Here is a 24,240-nt window from a genome sequence, read left to right as displayed (position 1 = left end):
TGGATCTTATAATAGAATTTTTCTTTTAACTTCCTTTTCATCTTTATGTGATTGTTATCATATATGTTGTAAATTCCAGAGTACAATGATCATTTTCCTTGAAATAGTAATGATCTTTTTTAAAAAATATAAAATAGGAAAATAAATACATTGTGTATTTACCCACATATTCGTTGTTTCTGGAGCTCTTCATTCTTTACTGTACAACATTGAACAACTACTTCCATTCAGTCATTTTGAACTTTTCTTCCTTGAAAACAAGCCTAAGGCTAGGCATCATAGAAAGTTAATAAAAATTGGTGCCTGGGTAAAGAACTAGCTCCAGCAATGACCAGCAGGGATGTGCAGCAGCCTTCTTATGATCATGAATATACATAGTACACAAGTGATTTATAGCAGGGATTTTTAGGGCCTGTTTATTCTGGAGGAGAGAAAATCCAGGGGTGATGGAGTAAGCCTCAAAAGGCTGTCATGATAGAAACAATCTTTTCTGAAAGTTAGAACTAGAAGCAAAGGGTTTAAGAAATCAGCTTAGAACCTGACTTACACTCAAGATAAAGAACTAAGATTATTAAACATGAAGCAAAATACAGTGAAAATCATTGATTTTCCATGACAGGGCTACCTAGTCTGGGAAGGCAACATGGTACAGAGGTTAAAAGTGTGGACTCTGGCATATAACCTCCTGAGTTTCACTCCTGCTTTACTACTTACTGGCAATGTCACCTTGGGCAAGTTAACTTCTCTGACCTTGTTTCCTTATCTGTAAAGTGGGCATGATGATAATAGAACCCCTTTAAGGGGATCCCTCCTACATTTTTGGTGGGAATGCAAGTTGGTACAGCCACTTTGGAAAACAGCATGGAAGTCCCTTAAAAAGTTAAAAATTGAGCTACGTTATGATCCAGCAATTGCACTACTGGGTATTTACCCCAAAGATACAGATGTAGTGAAGAGAAGGGCCATATGCACCCCAATAGCTAAATCATGGAAGGAGTCAAGATGCCCTTCAACAGATGACTGGATTAAGAAGATGTGGTCCATATATACAATGGAATATTACTCAGCTATCAAAAAGAAAGATTTCTCAACATTTGCTGCGACATGGATGGCACTGGAGGAGATAATGCTAAGTGAAATAAGTCAAGCAGAGAAAGACAATTATCATATTGTTTCTCTCATCTATGGAACATAAGAACTAGGAGGATCGGTAGGAGAAGAAAGGGATGAAAAAGGGGAGGTAATCAGAAGGGGGAATGAAGCATGAGAGACTATAGACTCTGAGAAACAAACTGAGGGCTTCAGAGGGGAGGGAGGTGGGGGAATGGGATAGGCTGGTGATGGGTAGTAAGGACGGCACGTATTTCATGGTACACTGGGTGTTACACGCAACTAATGAATCATGGAACTTTACATCAAAAACCAAGGATGTACTGTATGGTGACTAACATAATATAATAAAAAATATTATTATAAACAAAACACAGAAAAAAAAATAGAAACCCCTTAGATGTTTGTTGTGGAGGTAGCATCTATAAAGCACTTGGAACACTGCCTCTCATATCTCCAGTATCCAGTAAACATTAGTTATTACTACCATTGTTACTTGGTGACCCTCAGTGTTATTTCCAACTCTAAGATTCTGTTTGCTTTGAGTCTTCTCTCTTTTGTTACTCTAGAGGTTCAGAAAAGAAATAAGACATTTGTCTTCATACCACTGTCTTCCTCTTTCACCTAACCTCAATACACACTTATGAAACACTGTAGTTTTTGCTTAAAATTACTAATCTGTAACACCAAAAAGAATTACTTGTTTTATCAAAGTAATCTATCAAGACAGGAACTATGGCACAATTATACCATGTCATATTCCCACGTCAATGAAAAACCAAATACCATAGATAAAAACAGACTGACTCTTTGATGTGTGCTCCTGGAAAGTGGCCAGCCATGAAAGAGATAACACTTGTTCTCAAAGTGATCAGACAATGAGAAACAAGAGAACAAACTTATGCTGATGACCTATACTTCTCACTAATCACACATAGGATTAAAGTTCAAAACCATCTTCATGATAGGACCCACTAACCTCATTTTACATATGTCATAACTGAAGTTGGAGAAGTCTCCATGTCTAATCCAACTTTACAAAGACGTGGCTTCCACTGCCATTAGGTTTCCACCATAGCAAATGCTAAATCATGTTCATGGACAGCAGGACAGCAGGGATACTTACAGTATGTCAGGACTGGAAAAAGCAGATATAAGTCTGAGTAGTCCCAGTTAATGGAGAATAGAACATATGGATGTCAGGAATGCAGGCAACCAAAAAGGGAGTTGAGAAAAATCAGGAATACACTTGACTTGATATGGGTTACTCCCAAAGTAGACACAGAGTCAAGGACTGATTTCAAATAATTGACCTGGAAATTAAAGGGGCCAGCAAGAGAGTGGATAAATCAAACAGGGAAGGGAAGGCTACCAATAAAGTTTGCACTATTAAGCAAATTATACTATAGGCAAACTGGGGATTAAATGCACTGGGGAGCTCTGGGAGCCAGTATAGAGCCATGAACCTCAGAATTATTTCACCCAGAGGTGAGGGAGATAGGGTGCTTATACACCAATTCAACCTACTTCTTCTGTCCGTCAGTGGTTGAAGGCTGCTTCTCGTGGTGGTAATTTCATGGCACTCCAACTCTGCATAAGCAGAGTGGCCTTTGATGGCAGGGGAACCTTCTCAAATGTAAAGAAGTAGATGCTGACAGTTGAGAGTGGGCCAGCATACATTGAAATGATAAAGGCCAAAGTTAGGAATTTGGCTTGATAAATGTCAGAAATGATGGTAGGTTGATGTCCAAAATCTTGCAAGCAGCTGACACTAAAAAACCAGAAATCACTCATTCAGCTTTATAGAAATGATACATATTGTCTAGATTTTTGTATTGAGGTCATCAAGGGTCAAGAAGAAAACTTCCTGTGAATACTCAGTGTACTAAGAGCAAATTAATATTCCAGTTTCATGGACTAAAACTCCAATATTCTCATGTATTGCACCATGCAGAGAACTGTGATGTACTTAATTCTAAAATAGATCTGATACAGACAACAACCTCTTTTAAACTACCAGGGAAGGCAAAAAATAAATAAATAAAATCAATTTGAGAAGAAGGATGGGGTCTGATTTTACAAATTCATGTAAGAGAGTAAGTGGCTGACAGCAAAATAGAGAAATAAAAATCATAGTAGGAACTTTAATACACTGTTGGTAGGAAGGCAAAATGGTGCAGGCACTTTAGAAAATAATTCCACTTTCTCTTAAAAGTTTGGTTTGGGTTCCAATATTCCAATAGGGAGTTGGAATAATAAAACAGAAACTTACCATACAATCCAGCAATTTCACACATAAGTATTTTCCCAAGAGAAATAAAAACTTACATTCACACAAAAGCCTATATGCCAATATTTATAGCAGCTTTTTCATAGCTATCAAAAACTGGAAACAAACTGCCAAATGTTCCCCCACCACAGAATGTGCCATACATCCAGACAATGGAATACTACTCAGAAACAAAAAGGAATGAACTACTGACAATGCACAACAACATGGGTGAGTCCCAAATACATCATGCTATCTAAAAGAAGCCAGACTCAAAAGGCTGCACTGTATGATTCTGTTTATATGGTGTTCTGTAAAAGGCTGGACATGTGGAGAAGAGTTGACTACAAAGAGCAGCACAAGGGAATTTTGTGGTGGATATATGTTTTTGTTTTTGTTTTTTTATTATGATATGTTAGTCACCAGACAGTACATCATTAGTTTTTGATGTAAAGTTCCATGATTCATTATTTGTGCATAACACCCAGTGCTCCATGCAATACGTGCCCTCCTTAATACCCATCACCGGTACCCTATCCCCCTACCTCCCTCCCCTCTAAAACCTTCAGTTTGTTTCTCAGAGTCCATAGTCTCTCATGGTTCATTCCCCCTTCTGTTTACCCCCCCTTTCATTCTTCCCTTCCTTCTCCTACCGATCTCTCTGCTATTCCTTATGTTCCACAAATGAGTGAAACCATATGATAATTGTCTTTCTCTGCTTGACTTATTTCACTCAGCATAATCTCCTCCAGTCCCGTCCATGTTGCTGCAAATGTTGGGTAATCATTCTTTCTGATGGCTGAGTAATATTCCATTGCATATATGGACCCCATCTTCTTTATCCAGTCATCTGTTGAGGGGTATCTTGGCTCCTTTCACAGTTTGGCTATTGTGGACAATGCTGCTATGAACATTGGGGTGCATATGGCCTTCTCTTCACTACGTCTGTATCTTTGGGGTAAATACCCAGTTGTGTGGTGGATATATGTTGATTGTGTTGGTGGTTACGTGACTGCGCACATCGTCAAAATTTTTGTATGCCAAAAAGAGAATGTGGTTGTATGTATTTTTAAAGTGAACCAATGTTTTTTAAAAAGAGGAAATGGTAGATTCTGACAGTAGCAAGGAACCTCAGTCAAAGTTGAAAACCAAATCCAGGTTACTGAGCCTAAAAGTTCCACTCTCTTGTGCTTCAGCTATTGGCAGCAGCATTCCAGGCCCTTAGTAACTGAGACGGTCCATGATTAAAGCAAAAATATTTGCAGACTAACAGATTCTTTGAACCTCCATGAGACTACACCTCCAACACTATAACAGAGCCAAATCATGTGGATTGATTGCAGTCCAGTACCACAAAAATGACAATCATCCAATGAGATAAATAACAAAAATTTTTAAAGTAAAATATCAGATTTTTTAAAGGATGGAAACATAACATCCACCCTGGAGACTCAGAGTCACATGGACGGTAAGACTGTCTTTGATTGTACATGAAGCATTTGGATAGAAGAAGAAACACAGACTAAAGAACTGGACGAAATTGGATATAAAACCTAGGTCTCATCCTGGCCTGCCAAATGACCATAGCTGATCAAATTTTGTGCCTAAGGTCACCCCTCCATGAACCATTGCTCTTTGTCATGTAACTTCACATTTTTTCCCCTTTGCACGTGGGCATAGAGTACTTCCCCAGCCCTCGACTTTGGGCTTAGTGAGGAGACATGCTGTAGCCAATAGAATGTGGATGGAAGTGGCATGACTATTCTGAGGACCCATCTTAAGAACTCCTAAGTTTCTGCTTGGCCTCTTGTGCTTTTGTCATCTCCATGAAAAGAGCTTTTCTTGTGCCCCTAAATGAATTCACATGACACAGGCCATCCCAGCTACTTTCCTGACTTATGAGCAAAAATAAATGAATTCTGTTTTATGTCACTGAGTTCTGAGGAAATATGTTATGCAGCATTAGTATGGCAATAGCTAACTGATACAATGATCCCAGGTGAGTACTTTTATATCCCATTTACCCATTCATTCATCCCAAACCAATATCTACTGAACACATACAATGTGCTAAAAACGAGCAGGTGCTGAGCACTTTGCAGAGGAATGGACCTAATTATCTCTTCTAAGTGTAACCAAAAGCTCACTGCCATGTGGGACCAAAAGAGGTTTTTGTCACACATATTGTGGCCGCTGTAAACTTCCCCATGATTATACAAAAAAGTCCATTACATAAGCTGATTCCTATCAGGCTCTAAATTGATTTGGGCTGTATTTACTCTGACATCTCCCACTCCATGTTCTGCTGCAGCTTGCCCCTACTGACTTCCACATCCCTAACTTGTCCTTACTTGAGCTATGCTCAATTGTGGGGATCCCACAGCACTGGAAATACTGAAGAATTTAGCTGTGGTAGGCACTAGAAACATGTAACCATTTAAGTAATAGTCCATTCCTCAGTCATGTTAGCCTCATTTCAAGTGCTCAAAAGCCCCATGTGGCCAGTGAATACTGGACAGCACACACATAAAACATTTTCATCATCATAGAAAGTTTTATTAGACGGCATCAACTAGAGTTCTAGTTTGCAAATATCACCCCTTTTCCCCCCAGTGACTCATATATGCTGTCAGAATGTCCTGCACAAGTATCAGTGTTAAACCCAGGACCAACACCAATGTAGGCCATATTGCAGAATCTGCCTCATCATGCTGTTTCCTTCTATTGGAATAAATACTCTTTGGGGTCTCCAGACTTCCTCCCTGAAACTTGGCTTCTCTTGTAAGCCTTACCCCTGCCAAGTCCATTCCAATTCAAGTTATTTTCCTTCTGCAGGAAATTTCTAAAATCTCATGAAAATCAGACAATACATATAGTAACTCAGAGGAAGAGATATCACTCAACTTCATCTCAGATCCAGCTAGACAGGACTGCAAATCACATGAAAGTTAAAGTAGAGATTATAATAGTCAGGTGTTGAGGTGAGGAATAAACACAATAATATGTATATAACACATCCAGTGTAGGAATAAGAGTAGATATCAAGAAATAATGCATTTTTGTCTAATTACCCCAATTGTATTGGAATTGGGTGTAATTTCCTGATATTAGGGATTGGCTGATTCTATTATGGTTCCCAATTAAAGCCACACAGAAAACTTCCTGGGTGACTGGGAGTTATAGCATAATCAAAACTCCCAAATAGGACACACAATTATCTCCCTTTCAGTGCACAAAGCTCTTACCCTTTTGCCACTGGAGGAGAAGAAGACAAGAGAAATTCCTGACTGGAGGGTCCTAACTCCAACTTTATGGCCACTAAATAACTTCAAATGGCTCTGAAGGAATACCCAGTCCTTCACTTGGCTCCTAGAGATTTCAAGATTTCAGAAACATAATAACATGGTCATGAAAAATATCTCAACATCTCAACCACCTCTATATTGATCTTCCTTCCTTAACCTTCGGGGTTTCTAAAAGATTAAAACAGGAATTGGGAAGAATAAGGTCTGCCTTGAAGGAAGAAGAGTTAACCAAGAACAAAGCTACAGGAGGGTTTCTGTTTTGTTTTCTTTTAAGCTCTTCGGAATTTTTGGTCTTGGACAGACAGATCAGCACAGCACATTGCTCCCAAGTTTCCAACCCCAAAATATTTTTCTTAATTTTAAATCTTTGAAAAATAAATGCTACATTTGTTTCATGATTTTTTTACTACTGAATATGATGGAAAGAGAATGCTAGCTCCTGTCTCTTGTCCCCCAAAAAGAAGTTAGGCCAATGGAAAAAGCTGAGACTTTGTTTTTTTTCCTACCCATCTATTGAGATTTTTAAAGTATACCACTCAGAAAATATCTCTATTTGAAAAGAACTTCATCCCTGGTACTTATGGCTTTGATGACTAGATTTGAAAAAAAGAAATAATTCTAAAGTAAGTAAACCCTCAGACCTTCTAAGATTCCAGAACTGAAATACCCCCAGACGCTTCCTCTTAGAGGAACTGGAAGAATAAACTTGCATTTGCCATTCTCTGAAAATGCTGATCACCAGACCGAACTCTTGAATAGGCCCTTCAAAGTTCAACACATAGCATAATATTGTGCACCACATTTTCCAGCCAATAGTATTAAACTCTTATTTACTCTCTTTTCTTCTAATTTTACATGTTCTCCATTTTATTTTGTACATAGTGGCAATATTCCTATTTTTTCATTTTCTTTCTTCTTTCTGTGATATATAAGATCCCTGCCTCTCCCCTGGTCTTTACCATCTCAGTAAATAGCTAAAGTATCTGCCCAGAAGCTCATGTCATAAATACAGGACATATCCTTGATTTCTCCTTTTCTCTCATGGCCAACATCCAATCTGTCAATATGGCCTACTGAATTTGCCTCAAAAACTTTTCCTGAATCCATTTACATCTATTTCCTCTGTTCCACTACCCTGCTCCATGACATTATCTTTGCAATGACCTACTAATTGGTCTCTCTGCTTCCACTCTTCTTCTTCTACAATCCGTTCTTCACAAGCAGCAGAAATGATCTCGTAAGGGGCGCCTGGGTGGCACAGTGGTTATGCGCCTGCCTTCGGCTCGGGGCGTGATCCCGGCGTTCTGGGATTGAGCCCCACATCAGGCTCCTCCGCTATGAGCCTGCTTCTTCCTCTCCCACTCCCCCTGCTTGTGTTCCCTCTCGCGCTGGCTGTCTCTATCAATGTCAAATAAATAAAATCCTAAAAAAAAAAAAGAAATGATCTCTTAAAATATATGTAAGTTCATTTCACTTTCCTGTATAAACTCACCAATGGCTTCCCTTGGACTTAGAATGAAGTCAAAATCTCTTAGAACACCTTACTGTGACTCTGAAGGACCTAGCCCAGATCCAGCTTTCTATCTTATCTTCTTGGGCTCATTTCCTCTCATTGTCCCATTCTCTACAGTCCAGCACCCTGGTTTTCTTCTGCACTTTGAATTTGCCAACTTTCTTCTTGCTTTAGGACATTTGCATTAGCTGTTCTCTCTTCCTGAGAGGCTTCTCCCATAACTCTGAATAACCAATTCATTCTTGACCTTCAAGTGAAAGTCGTTTAAGACAGGACTTCTGTGACTACTGAATCTAATGTAGCCCTGCAATCATTTTGGATTCCATCTCCCCAACAGGTATTTTTATAGTACCTATCACTGGCTAATATTTGCTAATTTCTGTGCTTATTGTCTATTCTTCTGCAGTAGAATATTAGTTAGCCCCATTAGAGCAAAAATTCCGTCTGTCTTATTTACAACTATATCCCCAACACTTAGAAGAGCAACTAGCACACAATAGAAGCTAAATATATATTTTTGAGTGAAAAAGTGAATAACCTTCCCCTAATATTTTCTTAAAATCTGAAGAGTAGAGGGGAACAGGGAATAGGCTAATTCCTTTGAGAAAATATCCTTCACCTCAACCAGAGATATGCAGTGACTCTTTTTCAACAGGATAGGAAGGGAAACAAAGTTAACATTGGTTTAGTGCTTCCTCTGTGCCTAGCACTGTGCTTAAAACTTGGAATGCATTATATCACTGAATGCTTCATGACAAGATGCCTTTTGAGTGAGCATTAGTATGTGCATGTTAAAAATAAAAATCTGAGAGTGATTATAGTAGGAGCTGTTTTACCTGATCCAGATCCCATTTAGACCTAGCTACTGTGAATAGTGGCTGCTAGTGCCCAGAGCTTCCCCTTTCTCCTGATAATTTCCTTCTTATGAGAGAAACACCTCACAGGGAGATTGCACCTTTCTATGGCATCCCCTAGACAAAAACTGAAAACCAAATGACACAGGGATACAAAAAAAAAAATGGCTCCCATGGGACCAACTCCTATACAGTTCACACTTCAGTGTTTCCTGTGGCTCAAGCTGAAGCTAGATTTCTGAAGCTAGATTCTACATTCTTGCTCAGCATCTTCCCTGTCCCTCTCTTGCTTCCCTTACTCTATTTCAGATTTCTTCTGAGAGTCTTCTCTTAATAAATCATTTGCACAAAAATCTGTATCTCAGGCTCTACCTCTAAGGAATTTGACCCAAGACGCTTAGAGAGAAAAAAGTCATATATTCAAGGTTAGAGAGTTAATAAGTGGTAAAGACAGAATTCAACCATAGGTGTATAGGATCCCAAGCTCTTACCACTTCATTGCACTGACTCCCATGGAAGTTCATCTTTGTGCCTAGGGAAGACTGCCATGAACCATTCTGGTGTACGAGTTTCTGAAATATGCCTAAAGGAAAAAAAACCCTGCAACTAGTGGTCCTTCTATTCCCAAGATCCCTATCACTAACAGACCTGAGATGTAAAAAGGAAGATGTGAAAAAGAAAAGGGAACAATAATAGTTAAGGGAATGGCTCTGCGTCTTTTTTATATCCAAGAAGTCAACTGTCTATCCTGTGACCTTGAACACATTACTGGAGCTCTCCATCTCAGTTTCTTTATCTGTAAAAGAGAGATAGTGCCTATGGTGAAAAGTCATGTTGCAATGTCTGGTAGGTAGTAGGTGCTCAATAAATGAAGCTAATATTTTCCACAATCACAAGTGCTACTTCCCAATTCCAAGGATTTCCTAAGGCTAGAGCCTAAATCTCCAACATGTTCCCCACATCTCCCACTCTCCTGGTTTATGGTGCACATCTCACAAGTTGGTTTAATCAATAAACAAAGGCTACAGGCTATCAATGGGCTGGACACTGAGGGGAAATCACCTCTCTGGCTTTACCCTGAGGCATCTGGCCCCCTATGTAAGCATGCTACAGGGAAATAATGTTGGTATCCACCTCTCCCAAATGATGCTACAAGGATTAAGATAATCACACATGGTCCAACTGTACAGAAAGTTATGGCTGTATCTTCTGGCATATCTCTTGCTCCTCTAACATAAGAAAAGAAAACAAGCATACCTCAAACTCTTTTAATGCTTCTTAAATGCCTGGTTGAGTCACAGAAAATATCATCTTCTTTATCATAGTTAATGTCCCCTATGCCAAGTACCTTATAATCATTATTTGTTTAACCCTATAGGCCTGTATTTGTCAACACTCCTGTCCATTCCCAGAGAAAACAGGCTTAAAGCAATGGCATGTATCAGAATCACCTGGAAGGCATTTTATTTTTTTGTTTTTTATTTTTTTTTCCTTTTGCTTCCTTACTTCTCATTTATTCTTTTTTTTTTCTCTCATTCATTTAAAAAATTGAGTGTGTGAAAGGAGGTAAAGTGTGTGTTTTGTTTTGTTTTGTTTTTGAGAGAGTACACACAAGCAGGTAGGGGAGGAAGAGAGAAAGAATCCCAAGCTGACTCCATGCTAAGCGCGGAGCCCAAAGTGGGGCCCAATTTCACCACCCTGAGATCATAACCTGAGCCAAAACCAAGAGTCGGAGGTTTAACCAACTGCACTACTCAGGCGCCCCAGAAGGAATATGGGAAATTTAAATCACAACAGCTAGAAGTGGATGCTGGGCTCAGAGTGAAGAAAATCAGCTGCATTAGGCGTAGATCTAGCCAGACATGCTTGAGAAGAAAATCAACCCCTTTGATGAGGTGCTTAGCATCTGGCATGATTCTCTCTTGGGCATCATTTGTAGCTTCAGGCTGAGTCTCCTCCCCAATGATCCAGTTAGCTGAAATGAGATTAACATGCTTGGAGGCAGACAACTTTGTTGTTCATGACTTGCCCAATAAAATGGGGTTCAAATTTCAGAGGTATTGACTTGTTCCTTATAAAAATCACTCTTATTTGGAGTTTTTGACATAGAACTGTCTTGAACCATTCTAGATACTCAAAATTTTTCCTGGACACACATTTGGCTGTATGATGGAGGATTTCCTGGCAGTCCACAGCAGCACAAAGCAGAGTTTGAGAAAGGTGAGCTTAGTCATTGTCTGCCCTACACAACCGATGAGGGCAAAGGCATGATTGATACCCAAAAAGAAGATACAAGTCCTATCCCAAATGACCACTGTTGAAGTCATTTGCCACTTCTCATTGCTTCTTATATCTCTGATATTTCATTAGGAACATTTTTATTGTGCCTAAAGAAAAACTAAGTATTTTATTTAGTGTTTTATTTGCTGATGACAAATTTTCTGGTCTCATTTGTCTGAAAATATTTTAATTTTTAAAATCTAGATCACTGCACCCCACCCCCAGAGTCTCTGATTCAATAGGTTTGGAGGAAGGGACCCAAGAATTTGCATGGACCACACCTTGAAAACCACAATGGCTTTGAAGAATTACAAAATATTTCTAAGACTCCAACACTTTAGAGAGTCTGTTGACATTCTGAAGCCTCTGCTTTAGACTAAAGAGGGGAAATTCTTGCCTAATCATAACCAGGGATGTGCAGGACCTGGCACTTATCACAAGAGCCAATTGTTACCATCTCTTCCCAACTTCACACTCAGAGATGTCACTTAAGTAGCTTGAAATCAGCTATGGTAGGAGTATTTACACCATGGAAATTGGCAAGCACTACAAATCAGGGTTTGTTTTTTTTTCCCCAAGACACCAATTATGAATCTATTACTAGTATATCACTGGTCAAGGCCACGCCTGCAGATTCCTCTTCTCACTCTCCATCCTCTCAGAAGGAATTCATCAGTGATCAAAGTCCATGATTGTGTCTAGGACAGTGACTCCATTAATACAGTCTTATAAGATTTTAATACCACATTCTTAAGTAAGTCTATTTCTTTTCTTCAGAACTTCTTTAAAGAGAAAAGTGATCAGGGGCACCTGGGTGGCTTAGTCAGTTAAGCATCTGACTTCAGTTCAGGTTATGATCTCAGGGTCATGGGATTGAGCCCCACACTGGGGCTCTCTCAGCAGAGAGTCTGCTTCTCCCTCTCCCTCTGCCCCTCCCCCCTACTCCTGTGTGCAAGCACTCCCTCTCTCTCTCCCAAATAAATAAAATAAATAAAATCTTCTTTAAAAATTAAATGAATTTTTAAAAAAGGAAAGTGATCAATTTCCATATAAAATTACTCCACTGGAAATCATGGTAGGCACAAGTCAGCCCTACTGTAGAAACCTGGGAGTGGCAAGCCTCTGTGTGAAATCATCTCACTCACCCTAAGCCTTCATTTATATTTCTAACAAATATTTTTGAACCCCTATTTTCTGCCAGGCACTAGATTAGACAAAGAAGAGAAGACAGAAAATAGTCTCTCAGATGGGCTTGAGGAAGAACAATTCCAAATTTCCAGATAGGAAAAATTTAAAAGAAACCTTTATCTGAGAATCCTGATTAGGGTTCAGATTTTTATTGGACAATACATTCACATATGTGGCACAAAATTATAAGGGTACAAAATATAGACAAAGGGTACAAATATAGAAAATTTATAAGTCTCTTTCCCAACTTGGTCTTCCAACCACCCAGTATCTCCCTCCTGAAGGAAAATGCTATTTCCATTTTGTGTGTGTGTATGTGTGTGTATCCAAAGATTTTTGTGCACATACGAATATATTTTTTCTTTTTTTACACTGATGATAGCTCACGACATAAATTTTTCTGCACCCTGCATTTTTTTCCATAACAATATATCTTGGATATTATTCCAGAGCTGTACATAAAGAAATATCTGCCTCATTCTTTTTAACCACAGCATGATATTGTGTGGTATACCATTATATATTTACCTACTCCTTTATTGACAAGCATTTAGAATTGTTTCCACCATTTTGTAATTAAATAGTGCCACCATGAATAACGCTGTGCATTCATCATTTCACTCATGTGTGGTTATTTCTGTAGGATAAATTTCTAGAAGTAGAATTATGGGTCAAGGGACATTTGGGATTTTAGTAGCTATTACCAAACTGTCCTCCAAATTGTTTATACCAACTTACATGGCTACTAACAATATATGAGAGCTCCAGTTTCTTCACATATTTTCAGCCAAGTACTTTATTAAACATTTAGATATTTGCTAATCTGGGAAATGAAAACTATCTTATAGTTTTAATATGCATATTTATTATTATGGATGAGATTAAGTGGCTTTTTATATATGCAAAATAAATGTTTCATTAATTTGCTTTTTAGTGAACTATCTGATCAAAAAACACATTTTGTCCATTTTCTATTGGGTTTTTGGTTTATTCTTATTAATATATAAGTACACTTCGTATATTATAGAAATGTCCCCTTAATCTAACATGAATTGCAATTTTTTCTAAATGATTATTATAAACTGAAAAAAAAAACCCACACAGTTAATCACAGGAACTTTCTCCTTTAGCCTATGAACTACCCCACATACTGATTTCGAAGAAATGAGTAGGGGACTTTGGATCCAGAAGCTGCAGATGATATTATAAGTATATATCTCCATTTAAAAAATACCTCTCTAAAATTATGGCCAAAGGCAAAATCTCTGACCAAAGCACTTGACAGTAAAGTATAAAATTTCACTCTTGAACTAACAAGGAAAAGAATCTCAGAGTCCTAGACCATGAGAAATCACAGAGAGGGGCCAGCCTTGGCCCACTGTCACAGCAAGTGTCAGAGTGGATTGCTAGGATGGTCTTGGGAAACTCTCTCACTTGTTTATTTTCAAATGCCTTTGAGAGCTCATGAGGAAAGCTTAGATAAGAGCAGGCAGGGTTACAGATGGTGACACCACTAGCCATGGGACTCATATAGGTCTTTAAAAAGACTCTATGACCCCACCCCCCAACACTGTTGTCCCAAACACATTTGCAAACTGGAAAAGGAGACAGTGTTAATTACTTCTACGCATGTCCCTGGATGTCTGGGCTTAGTTTTGATGGCAGCTTTCTTTTATGATTCAACAAATATATCTCTCACAAATAAGCAACTTTCTGCTTCAACATAGGTTTGGCAGCTCTGAGCTCATGCCAGAACTGTCTGGGTTGTCCCTCATTCTAAATTAAGGTTTTCTTAAGCACTGTCTTCAGAAGGTAGGGTTTGCTCTTTTTTGTTTCTGATAATCAAGTTTTACGAAGTCTTCTGGCTAAGAAAACACCATATAAGACTCTAAATCCCAAGCAGGCTCAGTAGAAACATGAAGGAGAGAAGATAAAGCTCTCAACAGGCGCCAATGTCCTAGGGCTCAGATCTTCAGCTCAGCATGAAATTCACACTACAAGGGGCTAAGAAATAGAACACCCTAGTCTCTTTGAAAAGCAGTCAGGAGACAATATCTCCTGGAAAAACTGGCAACCAAGCCCCTAGCTGCTATGAAGAACATCTGAAAATGTACTCATTGACCCAGTTTCATGGCTCTCTCTGCTCATTACCACAAAGCAACATCCCCAACAACGCAGATGGAAATAAATGATAGATTTTGAACATTTTTTCATGTGTCTGTTAGCCATTTGTATGTCTTCATTGGAAAAGTGTCTGTTCATACCTTCTGCCCATTTTTTGATTTGATTATTTGTTTCACATGTATTGAGTTTGAGAAGTTCTTTGTAGATCTTGGACACTAGTCTTTTATCTGCAGTGTCATTTGCAAATATCTTCTCCCATTCCGTGGGCTGTCTCTTAGTTTTTTTGACTGTTTCCTTGGCTGTGCAGAAGCTTTTTATCTTGATGAAGTCCCACAAGTTCATTTTTTCTTTTGTTTCTCTTGCCTTTGGAGATGTGTCATGAAAAAAGTTGCTGTGGCCGATGTCAAAGAGGTTGCAGCCTATGTTCTCCTCTATGATTTTGATGGATTCCTATCTCACATCGAGGTCTTTCATTCATTTGGAGTTTATCTTTGTGTATGGTGTGAGAAGACATACAAATGGCTAGCAGACACATGAAAAAATGTTCAAAATCATTAGCCATCAGGGAAATCCAAATCAAAACCACCTTGAGATATCACCTTACACCAGTTAGAATGGCAAAAATTGACAAGGCAGGAAACAACAAATGTTGGAGAGGATGTGGAGAAAGGGGATCCCTCTTACACTGTTGCGGGGGAATGCAAGTTGGTACAGCCACTTTGGAAAACAGTGTGGAGGTCCCTTAAAAAGTTAAAAATTGAGCTACCCTATGATCCAGCAATTGCACTATTGGGTATTTACCCCAAAGATACAGACATAGTGAAGAGAAGGGCCTTATGCACCCCAATGTTCTTAACAGCATTGTCCACAATAGCTAAATTGTGGAAGGAGCTGAGATGCCCTTCAACAGATGACTGGATTTAGAAGATGTGGTCCATATATACAATGGAATATTACTCAGCCATCAGAAAGAACGATTACCCAACATTTGCAGCAACATGTAAGGGACTGGAGGAGATTATGCTAAGTGAAATAAGTCAAGCAGAGAAAGACAATTATCATATGGTTTCACTCATTTATGGAAGATAAGAAACAGCAGGAAGATCGGTAGGAGAAGGAAGGGAAGAATGAAAGGGGGGATAAACATAAGGGGGAATGAACCATGAGAGACTGTGGACTCTGGGAAACAAACTGAGGACTTCAGGGGGGTGGGGGATTGGGATAGGCCAGTGATGGGTAGTAAGGAGGGCACATATTGCATGGTGCACTGGGTGTTATGCACAAATAATGAATCATGGAACATTGCATCAAAAACTGGGGATGTACTGTATGGTGACTAATATAACAAAATAAAAATTATTTTTAAAAAAAGGAAATGAATGATAGGATGAGCTTATGTTACGCAAAAATCAAGATGTAGAAAAGGGGTTTGGCACTCCAAAGGCAAGCATAACTCTCAATTCCATAAAGATAAGGTAGTGTTTCCTGCTTCTTCTTCTCCCATGTTTCCTCCCACAGGGTGCAGCACATAGTAGGTGTTCAGTGGGTACGAATGACCAAATAGGCCCTTCCACAAAATGTCCCAAATGATTTCAGGAATATTTTCCTTTCTCCTGAACTCCAGCCTTGTCCTACCCATTCCTTAAGTTCCATCACAGTTAACTTATCTTCCCAGTGTTCCTGGCTGTTTATTTCAGTCATTACTGATCTTTCTCTGGGCTCTCCCTACTTCTTGCACCAGAGTCTGAACTCAGCAGTTACTATAGTTCACTTTGTGTAATAGTTGATTTCTTTGTGACTGTTGACATCACAGCTACCTAAGAAGCTCCCTGAGCAGAATATTTCTATTTTATATGTCCCTGACACCATGCAGGAAGAAAGGAGTTTTGCTCTCTAAGGTCCAGGTTTCTCATACTGTACCCTCTGCCTGAATCTTCTCCTTCCTTATCTTTCAGGCTTCAGCTTAGCAAGTCCTATTAGCAAGTCCCCTCTGAGTCCCTGTATTTGTCTTTAAAACTATACAGTGATTCCTGACACATTGATTGGACTATCTATCAGCGAGTGACTGCTGCACGTAAATCCCTCCTAAAGCTCAGTGGTTTCAAACACCAGCCCACGGGCTGTGCCCAGCTGTGCTTGTTCTTGTATCTGTGGTCAGCTGTGTAAATGCTATCTGGTCTAGGATGGTCTCAACTGGGCTGACTTGGCTCTGCTCCATGTGCATGTGGTCTCTATCCCCTAGCAGGCCAGCTTGAGCTTGCTCACAAAGCAGCTGTGGAAGCTTCTAAGAGAAAGAGAAAGGAGGGCAGGAACAGGACTTGCACAAAATCCCTTGCGTCCAGGCTGAGAACTAGCATGAGGTCACTTTTTCCACCTTCTGTCAACTCAAGTCACAAGACTAGCCTGGATTTAAGAGTCAGAAAATGGACTCTGCTGGATAATAGGTGCTGCAAAGTCACATGACAGAGGGACATGATACAGAGAGGGGTAAAGAGCTGGGGCCACATTTATACTCAGTTTTCAACAGTCTCCCTCACCTGACCATAAACTCCTTGAGGACAATGTTCTGTTCATTGTTATATCTCCAGCCCCTAGGACAAGAGTGGCTCAAAACAGTCTTATTTGTTAGATGATTGTATGGTTTAATTAACTAATAATGCTGAAAAGAAAGTCAGGATGAAAACTCTCAGGATTGAGCACCTATGAAATGTTGAATGCTCTACTCAAACTTCCCAATTTTATTTCATTGGTTCCAAAAGCAGAAACTCAGGGCAATTAGACCATTGGTATTGACTATTTTTAATTCTGTCTATATGCTAGGTACTCTCCTATGTGTTCTTTATGTCAATTAATTATAATATGGCTACTTGGAAGTATACACTGCTAACATTATCATCTCCTGATTTACAGATGAGGGAACTAAGACAAAGAGAGATTAACTACCACAACTTCACAGTTCAAAAAAGCAGAGGTCAGATTTGAACCACCCTGTCTGGGTCTAAATTATACTGTATCTCAAGACGTGTGATTCATGCCATCTTTCCCCATCTTGGCTACTAGACAAATTCCATACTTTACCGGAGTTGTCCAATACAGTGGCCACTGGCCACATGGATGAGACTATTTAGATTTAAATGAATTACAATGTAATAGCATTAAAGATTTAGTCCCTCAGTCACACTAGCCACACTTGAAGTGCCCAAGAATCCCAAGTGGCCAGTATCTACTGACAGGACAGTGCAGGAAACATCTCCATCATCAGAGAAAGTTCTGTGGGACAGCACTGCTCTAGAATATTCTACTCTAAGAGAATTTCCTTGTAGTCACAAGGAGAAATAAACCTGAGAGGATTCAGTAAGGATCAAGAGAGGACGTGCCATCATGTGGCCATTTACCAGCTCTGAAGGAAATTGGCATCTTCAGTCCCGGGGGCCTTGAAAATAGGTATGAGCATGTGGGGGCCATTGAAACACCACAAATTCTCTAATGAGTATCACTTGAGTGTGCTATTTTATTAAAATGCAGAATTTATGAAAGCACAAAAACAACCAGTTTTCCTGAACCTATGAAATTTAATGTCTTAAGAGCTCTAAGCCTTGGCCCCCCATTTTCAGTTTTCTCAAGTGAAAATCCCTATACATTTTCTCCGAATAGGACAAAGGTACATTTTCTCCGAATAGGACAAAGTGCTAGATAAAGGGGGAGGGGGGAAGCAGAACATAGAAAAGACCAGTAAGAACCATCTAGGTGAAAAGTGGGAGGAGCTTGAGGGCAGGACCAAAAGGGATCTTTAGAACATCTGATTTGCAGAACTGAAGACCTGGCCAACCCTCCTGGCTTCTCTGAATTACACTTTGAATTTGATGTTTAAATAATTCCAAATGGCTGAGGAAATCTCAGCCATGCTGTATAAATCTGCTGGTTTTTTTTCACTTGTCTGCTTTACACCCCTTTATTTAAATCTTACAGTCTGCTTTGCAAATTTGATTAGGGTTTTCCTGAAAGTCTACTTGGCATTGAAAGTTGATAACAAGAGTTGAAACTCAAAAGGTTGCCTTTCTTTGCACCTCTATTTGCAACTTCCTGCCAATATTCTGAGTGCAAGCACCAGCTAGCCGATGACTCCTCTTTCTGTATCTGGGCATTTCCAAGTCTCCTAAACTATTGAGGAATTACAGTGAGAGAGCCCTTGAGGTCATCCCTGAAGAGGATACTTTTGGTGTCTCACAAATCAATACTTCATGTTTTGAAAAATAAAAGATCAGTACAAAGGACATGTGATAGTATATGGATTGACTTCAATGTCACCCTCTTTTATTATGAAGTCTGCTAAAAAGAGGCCTATTTTTTTATGGTTTGCAAAACATGATGAGCTTCCAAAAATGAAACCTCAACCCACTAATCATGGATAGTTTAATAATCTGATATATTCCTTTGCTGCAATTCAACCTCTTGCCTTTCCTCTTAGGAGAATAGAATTAGACCTGAACTCAGACAGCAAGAATGTAAAATCTCTTTAGAAAAAAGAATGCAATCTGTGCAGGAAGATGTACTCCTAATTTTAGGACACTGCTCAAATGCACTTGAACAGGTTTAGAAAGTCTTTGTGGTTAGATGCCCCACCTTTCCCATCAGGATGGTCATTTAATGCCTGTCATATTTTCACTTAATACTATAAGCCCCATACACCCAGACACATCTACAATCTCAGCTTTATCAGCAAAACTTGAAAGGAATATGATCAGTGGCAAAGATTAAGGGGGCTTTACAACAGAGGAAGGCATGTTCCATGTTAATTGCTAATCGGTTTCAGCCAATATGGCACCGTGACAAGGCAGCAGGCCTTACCTAACAAGAAGAGGATAGTCCTACTTTTCTAGGGTACAATATGTCTAAACAGAAGAATCACCTAACAACCCCAGGTGACTAATTTCTCTATAAATATATTATTGACATAATAGAGGCCTTTTTAATGGGATTATAACTACCCAGACAGCTGCTCTGCTAGTCAAGGAGAACATGGTTGACAAAAAGATTTAAAGGAAAGAATAGAGGAAAACAGCAAACCTCCAGCCAGGCACACTTAAATGACCTCACTGCTTCAAAATAATAGGATCACACTGCAAATATGAAAGGAAAAGCCAATACGCTTAAAGCAATCGCTTTTTGCATGCCCTTTACCATTTCTCTCCCACTGCTCAAATGAGAAGCCCCCTTGTGCCAGAAGCAGGCCTTCCAAAGCAAAGGCCACATTGTCTGGTATAGTGTTCTTTAAAGGAATTATGTTTGGCTTTAAAAGGTTTCTAAAGTGGATATGTTCTTTGCTTCTATGGCCAGGCTAACTTTTACAATTTATATGAAATTCTTTCCCAAGTTTTACTAAAAAAAAAAACCAAAAAACAAAACAACTCTCAGATGCCCATGTTTCAGAAAAAAATAAGCATATAAAGAACTGATCAAGGAAAAGGAAAATTATCTTAACAATCACTTCCACAATTAAACCTCACTTGTATTTAAAAATAAGGGCATTAAATAAAATGGTATTATCACTTTATTGTTGTACATTAAGAGAAAAATGAGAAACAGATTATATGATGTTGTCTACATTCTTTTAAAGTTCATAGAAAAGAAAACTTTTAGATAAGACTTGATAGAACATAGAGCCAAATCCATGACTTATATTTCCTTATACTTATCCACAGTGTCTAGTTACTTCCACATATAAAGTATTAATACATTCATTCATTGGATAACTAGAAATTCAGTAGAGAATGATGAAACAAAGTACATTCCCACCCTTCAAAGCTTATATTCTAGTGGGGGGGGACGCCTTAGATTGGGACCCTGTGGAGCAGAGCCTGAGATAGGGAGGGATTCCTGTTCTTGTGATTTATTAAGGGAGGACTCTCAGGTGAAACCTGTAAGACTGAGGAATATAACACAGGGCAGAGGAAGGAGCTGAGGAAGTGTGTGGTTTCAGGTGATGCCACAGAGAACTCTGCATGTGAGAGGAACCCTCTCACTAAACCACCAATCCTTTTTCTATCCCACCAGTTAGTTTTAAGGTGATAAAACAAGAAAACTTTACAATCACAAAGGTTTAACAAAATGGAGGGTTTTTTTTCTTGCTTACATAAGTTTTCAGCACAAGTTTTCTTGATCAGGTAGCTCTTCTTCAAACTCTGATCCAGGGACTTAGGTTCTATCCTGTTGCTTCACTGTCTTCAATTACATGGCTTCCATGGTGGAAAGAACAGATGTGGAAAGCCCACAGAGGATGCCCCTGGGAGATTTCAAGGGCCTAGAAGCAGCACACATCATTTCCACCCACATTCTGATGGCCAGAATTCGGTCAATGGCCAAACTTAATTACAAGGGAGGCTGGAAGATGTAGTTTAGTTATATGCCAGGAAGAAGTGAAAGCACATTTGGGAAATATCTAGGCAGTCTCTACCACCCCTCTCAGACTCTGTGCTCAAAGAAATCCGTTAAGAACAAACATGCAAATGCCAACAGAATAAAAAAGACTTTGGGTTTTCATGACTACTCAACTGCATCTGTGAAAGGGAATCTACTGCTCAAAGGCATCCCCACTGGCCTAGGAGTGAGGAAGAAGGCAGAAGAATGGAACTGGGGAAGTCAAAGGACCTACTGTATCTCCACAGAGCTGGTCATCTAAATCCCATTTCTTTCAGCTGAAATAATACATCTTTCAGTCCTCTGGATAATTTGCTAGTGTGGGGCAGTAGCACCTACACTGGGTTAAGAACCTGAGCCATGGAAGCCTGACTTTGATGAATTCCAACCTTTGACACACGGCTTGATGACTCACTTTTCCACTCTATGCCTCAGTCTTCTCATCTGCCAAGTGGGGCAAAGACCAAGGGATGTATCTACACATCACACTGGAATTCTTTAAAGAGAGCAAGTAAGGAAGCACCCTCAGAGAATTTAGAGAATTTAAGAGCTATGGCCCATGTCACAATCACAAATTAGTGATATAAGTAAAACTGCAACTCAGATTTTTCAGGTCCTAACTCGGGACCATTCACTATACTGCAATACTTCTCATATAAAATGTGAAAGCTTGTTGAAGAGTATAAATCACTGCCTAAGGGTAAGGTGAAATTGTTCTTGTTGCACACATGTGGGTGATACCTTTCAGGAGGATATCTGGGGGTTCATGAAGGAAAATTCCCCAATCAGCCTACAAGTCTAATGATACTTAAGGCACTGGCAGCTCCCAGAACATCTTGATAAAGCCATTAGCTTATTCACCAGAGATGCTGGTTTCCTATTGAGAAAACAAACATCTCTTCCAAAAGGAAGGTCTGCAGGCTGGAACAAGCAAATGATAAGAAGTAGGATCATAAGGTTGCCTGGGTGGCTCATTAAGTGTCCAACTCTTGATATCAGCTCAGGTCATCATCTCAGCGTTGTGAGATCAAGCCCTGTGTTGGGCTCTGTGTTACACATGGAGCCTGCTTAAGATTCCCTCCCTCCCTCTCCCTCTGCCCCTCCTCCCCACTCTCTTTTTAAAAGAAAAAGTAGGATCATAATAAAAGTAGAGTGAACTAGAAATTCGTTTAGAAGCCCTGATATAGTTTGGCCCAGTAATTTTCACTCTAGCTGAACATTATCCTCACATGGAGAACTTTTTTTAAAATACTGATGCCTGAGCCCTACTCCAGATAAAGTTAATCAGAATATTTGGGTGTAGGGCCCAGGCATCAGTATTTTTTTAAAGTTTTCTAAGCAATTCCATTGTGCAGCCAAATTTGAGAACCACTGGTCTTCATATTTGGATCTTCATAACGTCTTTTTGGAGAGTGAGGGCCCCTTGAAAGGACATGGGGGCCAGAAGCAGGAAAATAACAGGTCTGAGACAGGAGAAGAGCAACCGGATAATGATGGGAACAGACACATGAAACCCCCATGAAAAGCAGGATGAGGTGTTGCCTCCATGTGCTTCTTCCTGCCATGTCCTCTGCTGGGGTCATTCCTAGAACCATCCGAAGCCTATGGTTGGTGTCAAGGACAATGCTGATGGCAATGAATAGGAGATAAGGTTACAAGGTAAGAATAGCCCCCATATACTGAACACTTACTACCTCTTAAGTCCATTGGGCAAAGGGCTTTACATACATCACCTCATTTAACCCCCATGACAACACTGTGGCAACACCATGACGACAATACTGTGACACTCGTTTTACAGAAGGGAAAGTCAAGGCTAAAAATGATATGTTAACCTGCTTCAAACAATCCAACAAATAAGTAGTAGAGCCTGGTTTTACATCTAGACTACCCACCTGCAGTTAAAAAAATGAAAGCTAGGTGAAGAGACCTACTCGGTGTCTTGGCCCCAGTCATCCCTCAGAGTTGGAATCCTATAAAGGACAGAGAGCAAAAAGTTTGAGACCTGTTTTAAATAGAACTTCCTGGGGATTGTAATACAGGCCAAAAACTATAAAAATCCATAATATCAGAAAACCAAAAGTAAAACTATAATAGAGTTTTTAAAAAGCCAACTGCAATAATTCTTCGGGTCCACTCATACCAAAAGCAATCAGCCCTTTTAGAAATCTACATAAAATATGGAAGAAGGATAGAGTATAATGCCATAGGAATTCTGCTGGGTTTTTTTTCTTTCTTTCAAGAAGACAGTAGAAACCATAGGCCCAGAGTTGACCTTGGCAAAAAAATACATACATAGCTTCCAGCTTAGGAAATTTAAACTCCATAAATGAAGACAGGACATTCTAAATCCAACAGGCATTTTTCTTTTTTATTTAAAAAAAAAGACTCAAAATACTGGGTTCTTTCTCTGGAGAAAAGGAAAAGTCCCATGTGCTTGGAGGAGAACTGACTTAACCAAGACTCCTCTTAGGAGAGCTTTATTTTTCAGGGATCTCAGGGACTTAAATGGTCCACATTCCAAAAAATCAAACCAATTATATGAATATTTATTTTAATGACCTATATATAAGCCAACCAGTACGGCAGACAGGTTGCAAAATGGCCTCAATTCTTCACCTCTCCCTGGATCTCTGCCCTTGGGCACCTAATAGTGCAATGCCCACCACTTTTCCCTGGATTCGACCATGTGATTTATTTTGGTCAATTAAATACCAGCAGAGGTGACTTGAACAAAATCTTAAAACACACTTGCATGCTTTCACTTAGTGTCTTGCTCCTCTCTTTTACATATGAGCACACCCTAGCTAGAATGCTCAAGGGATAGACGTGTGGAGCAGACCCCACTTATCCCATTCAAGGTCTTGGACATGTGAGGGAGTCCAACCAAGATCAGCAAAGCTACCCAGCCAAATTGAAAATGATAACAGGCACAGGAGTAAGCCCTGCTGAGCCTAGCTCAGATCCACAAAACCATCCAACCCAAACCACTGATTTGTAAACAAAAGTGCTTACTGTCATATGCATCTCAGGCTTTGTGGCTACTTGTTATGTTGCATTATTGTGACAATAGATAATTGACATATCAAGTAATAAAATTTGTATTTGGTGACCATTTCTAGATACTCTCCAAACACCTTCATCATAAATCTTCAATAACATGTATCCCCCCAACAAACA

The sequence above is a fragment of the Ailuropoda melanoleuca genome, chromosome 13, assembly GCF_002007445.2.
Source record: "Ailuropoda melanoleuca isolate Jingjing chromosome 13, ASM200744v2, whole genome shotgun sequence".
NCBI lineage: Eukaryota > Metazoa > Chordata > Mammalia > Carnivora > Ursidae > Ailuropoda > Ailuropoda melanoleuca.
Note: the sequence above shows the minus strand (reverse complement) of the source record.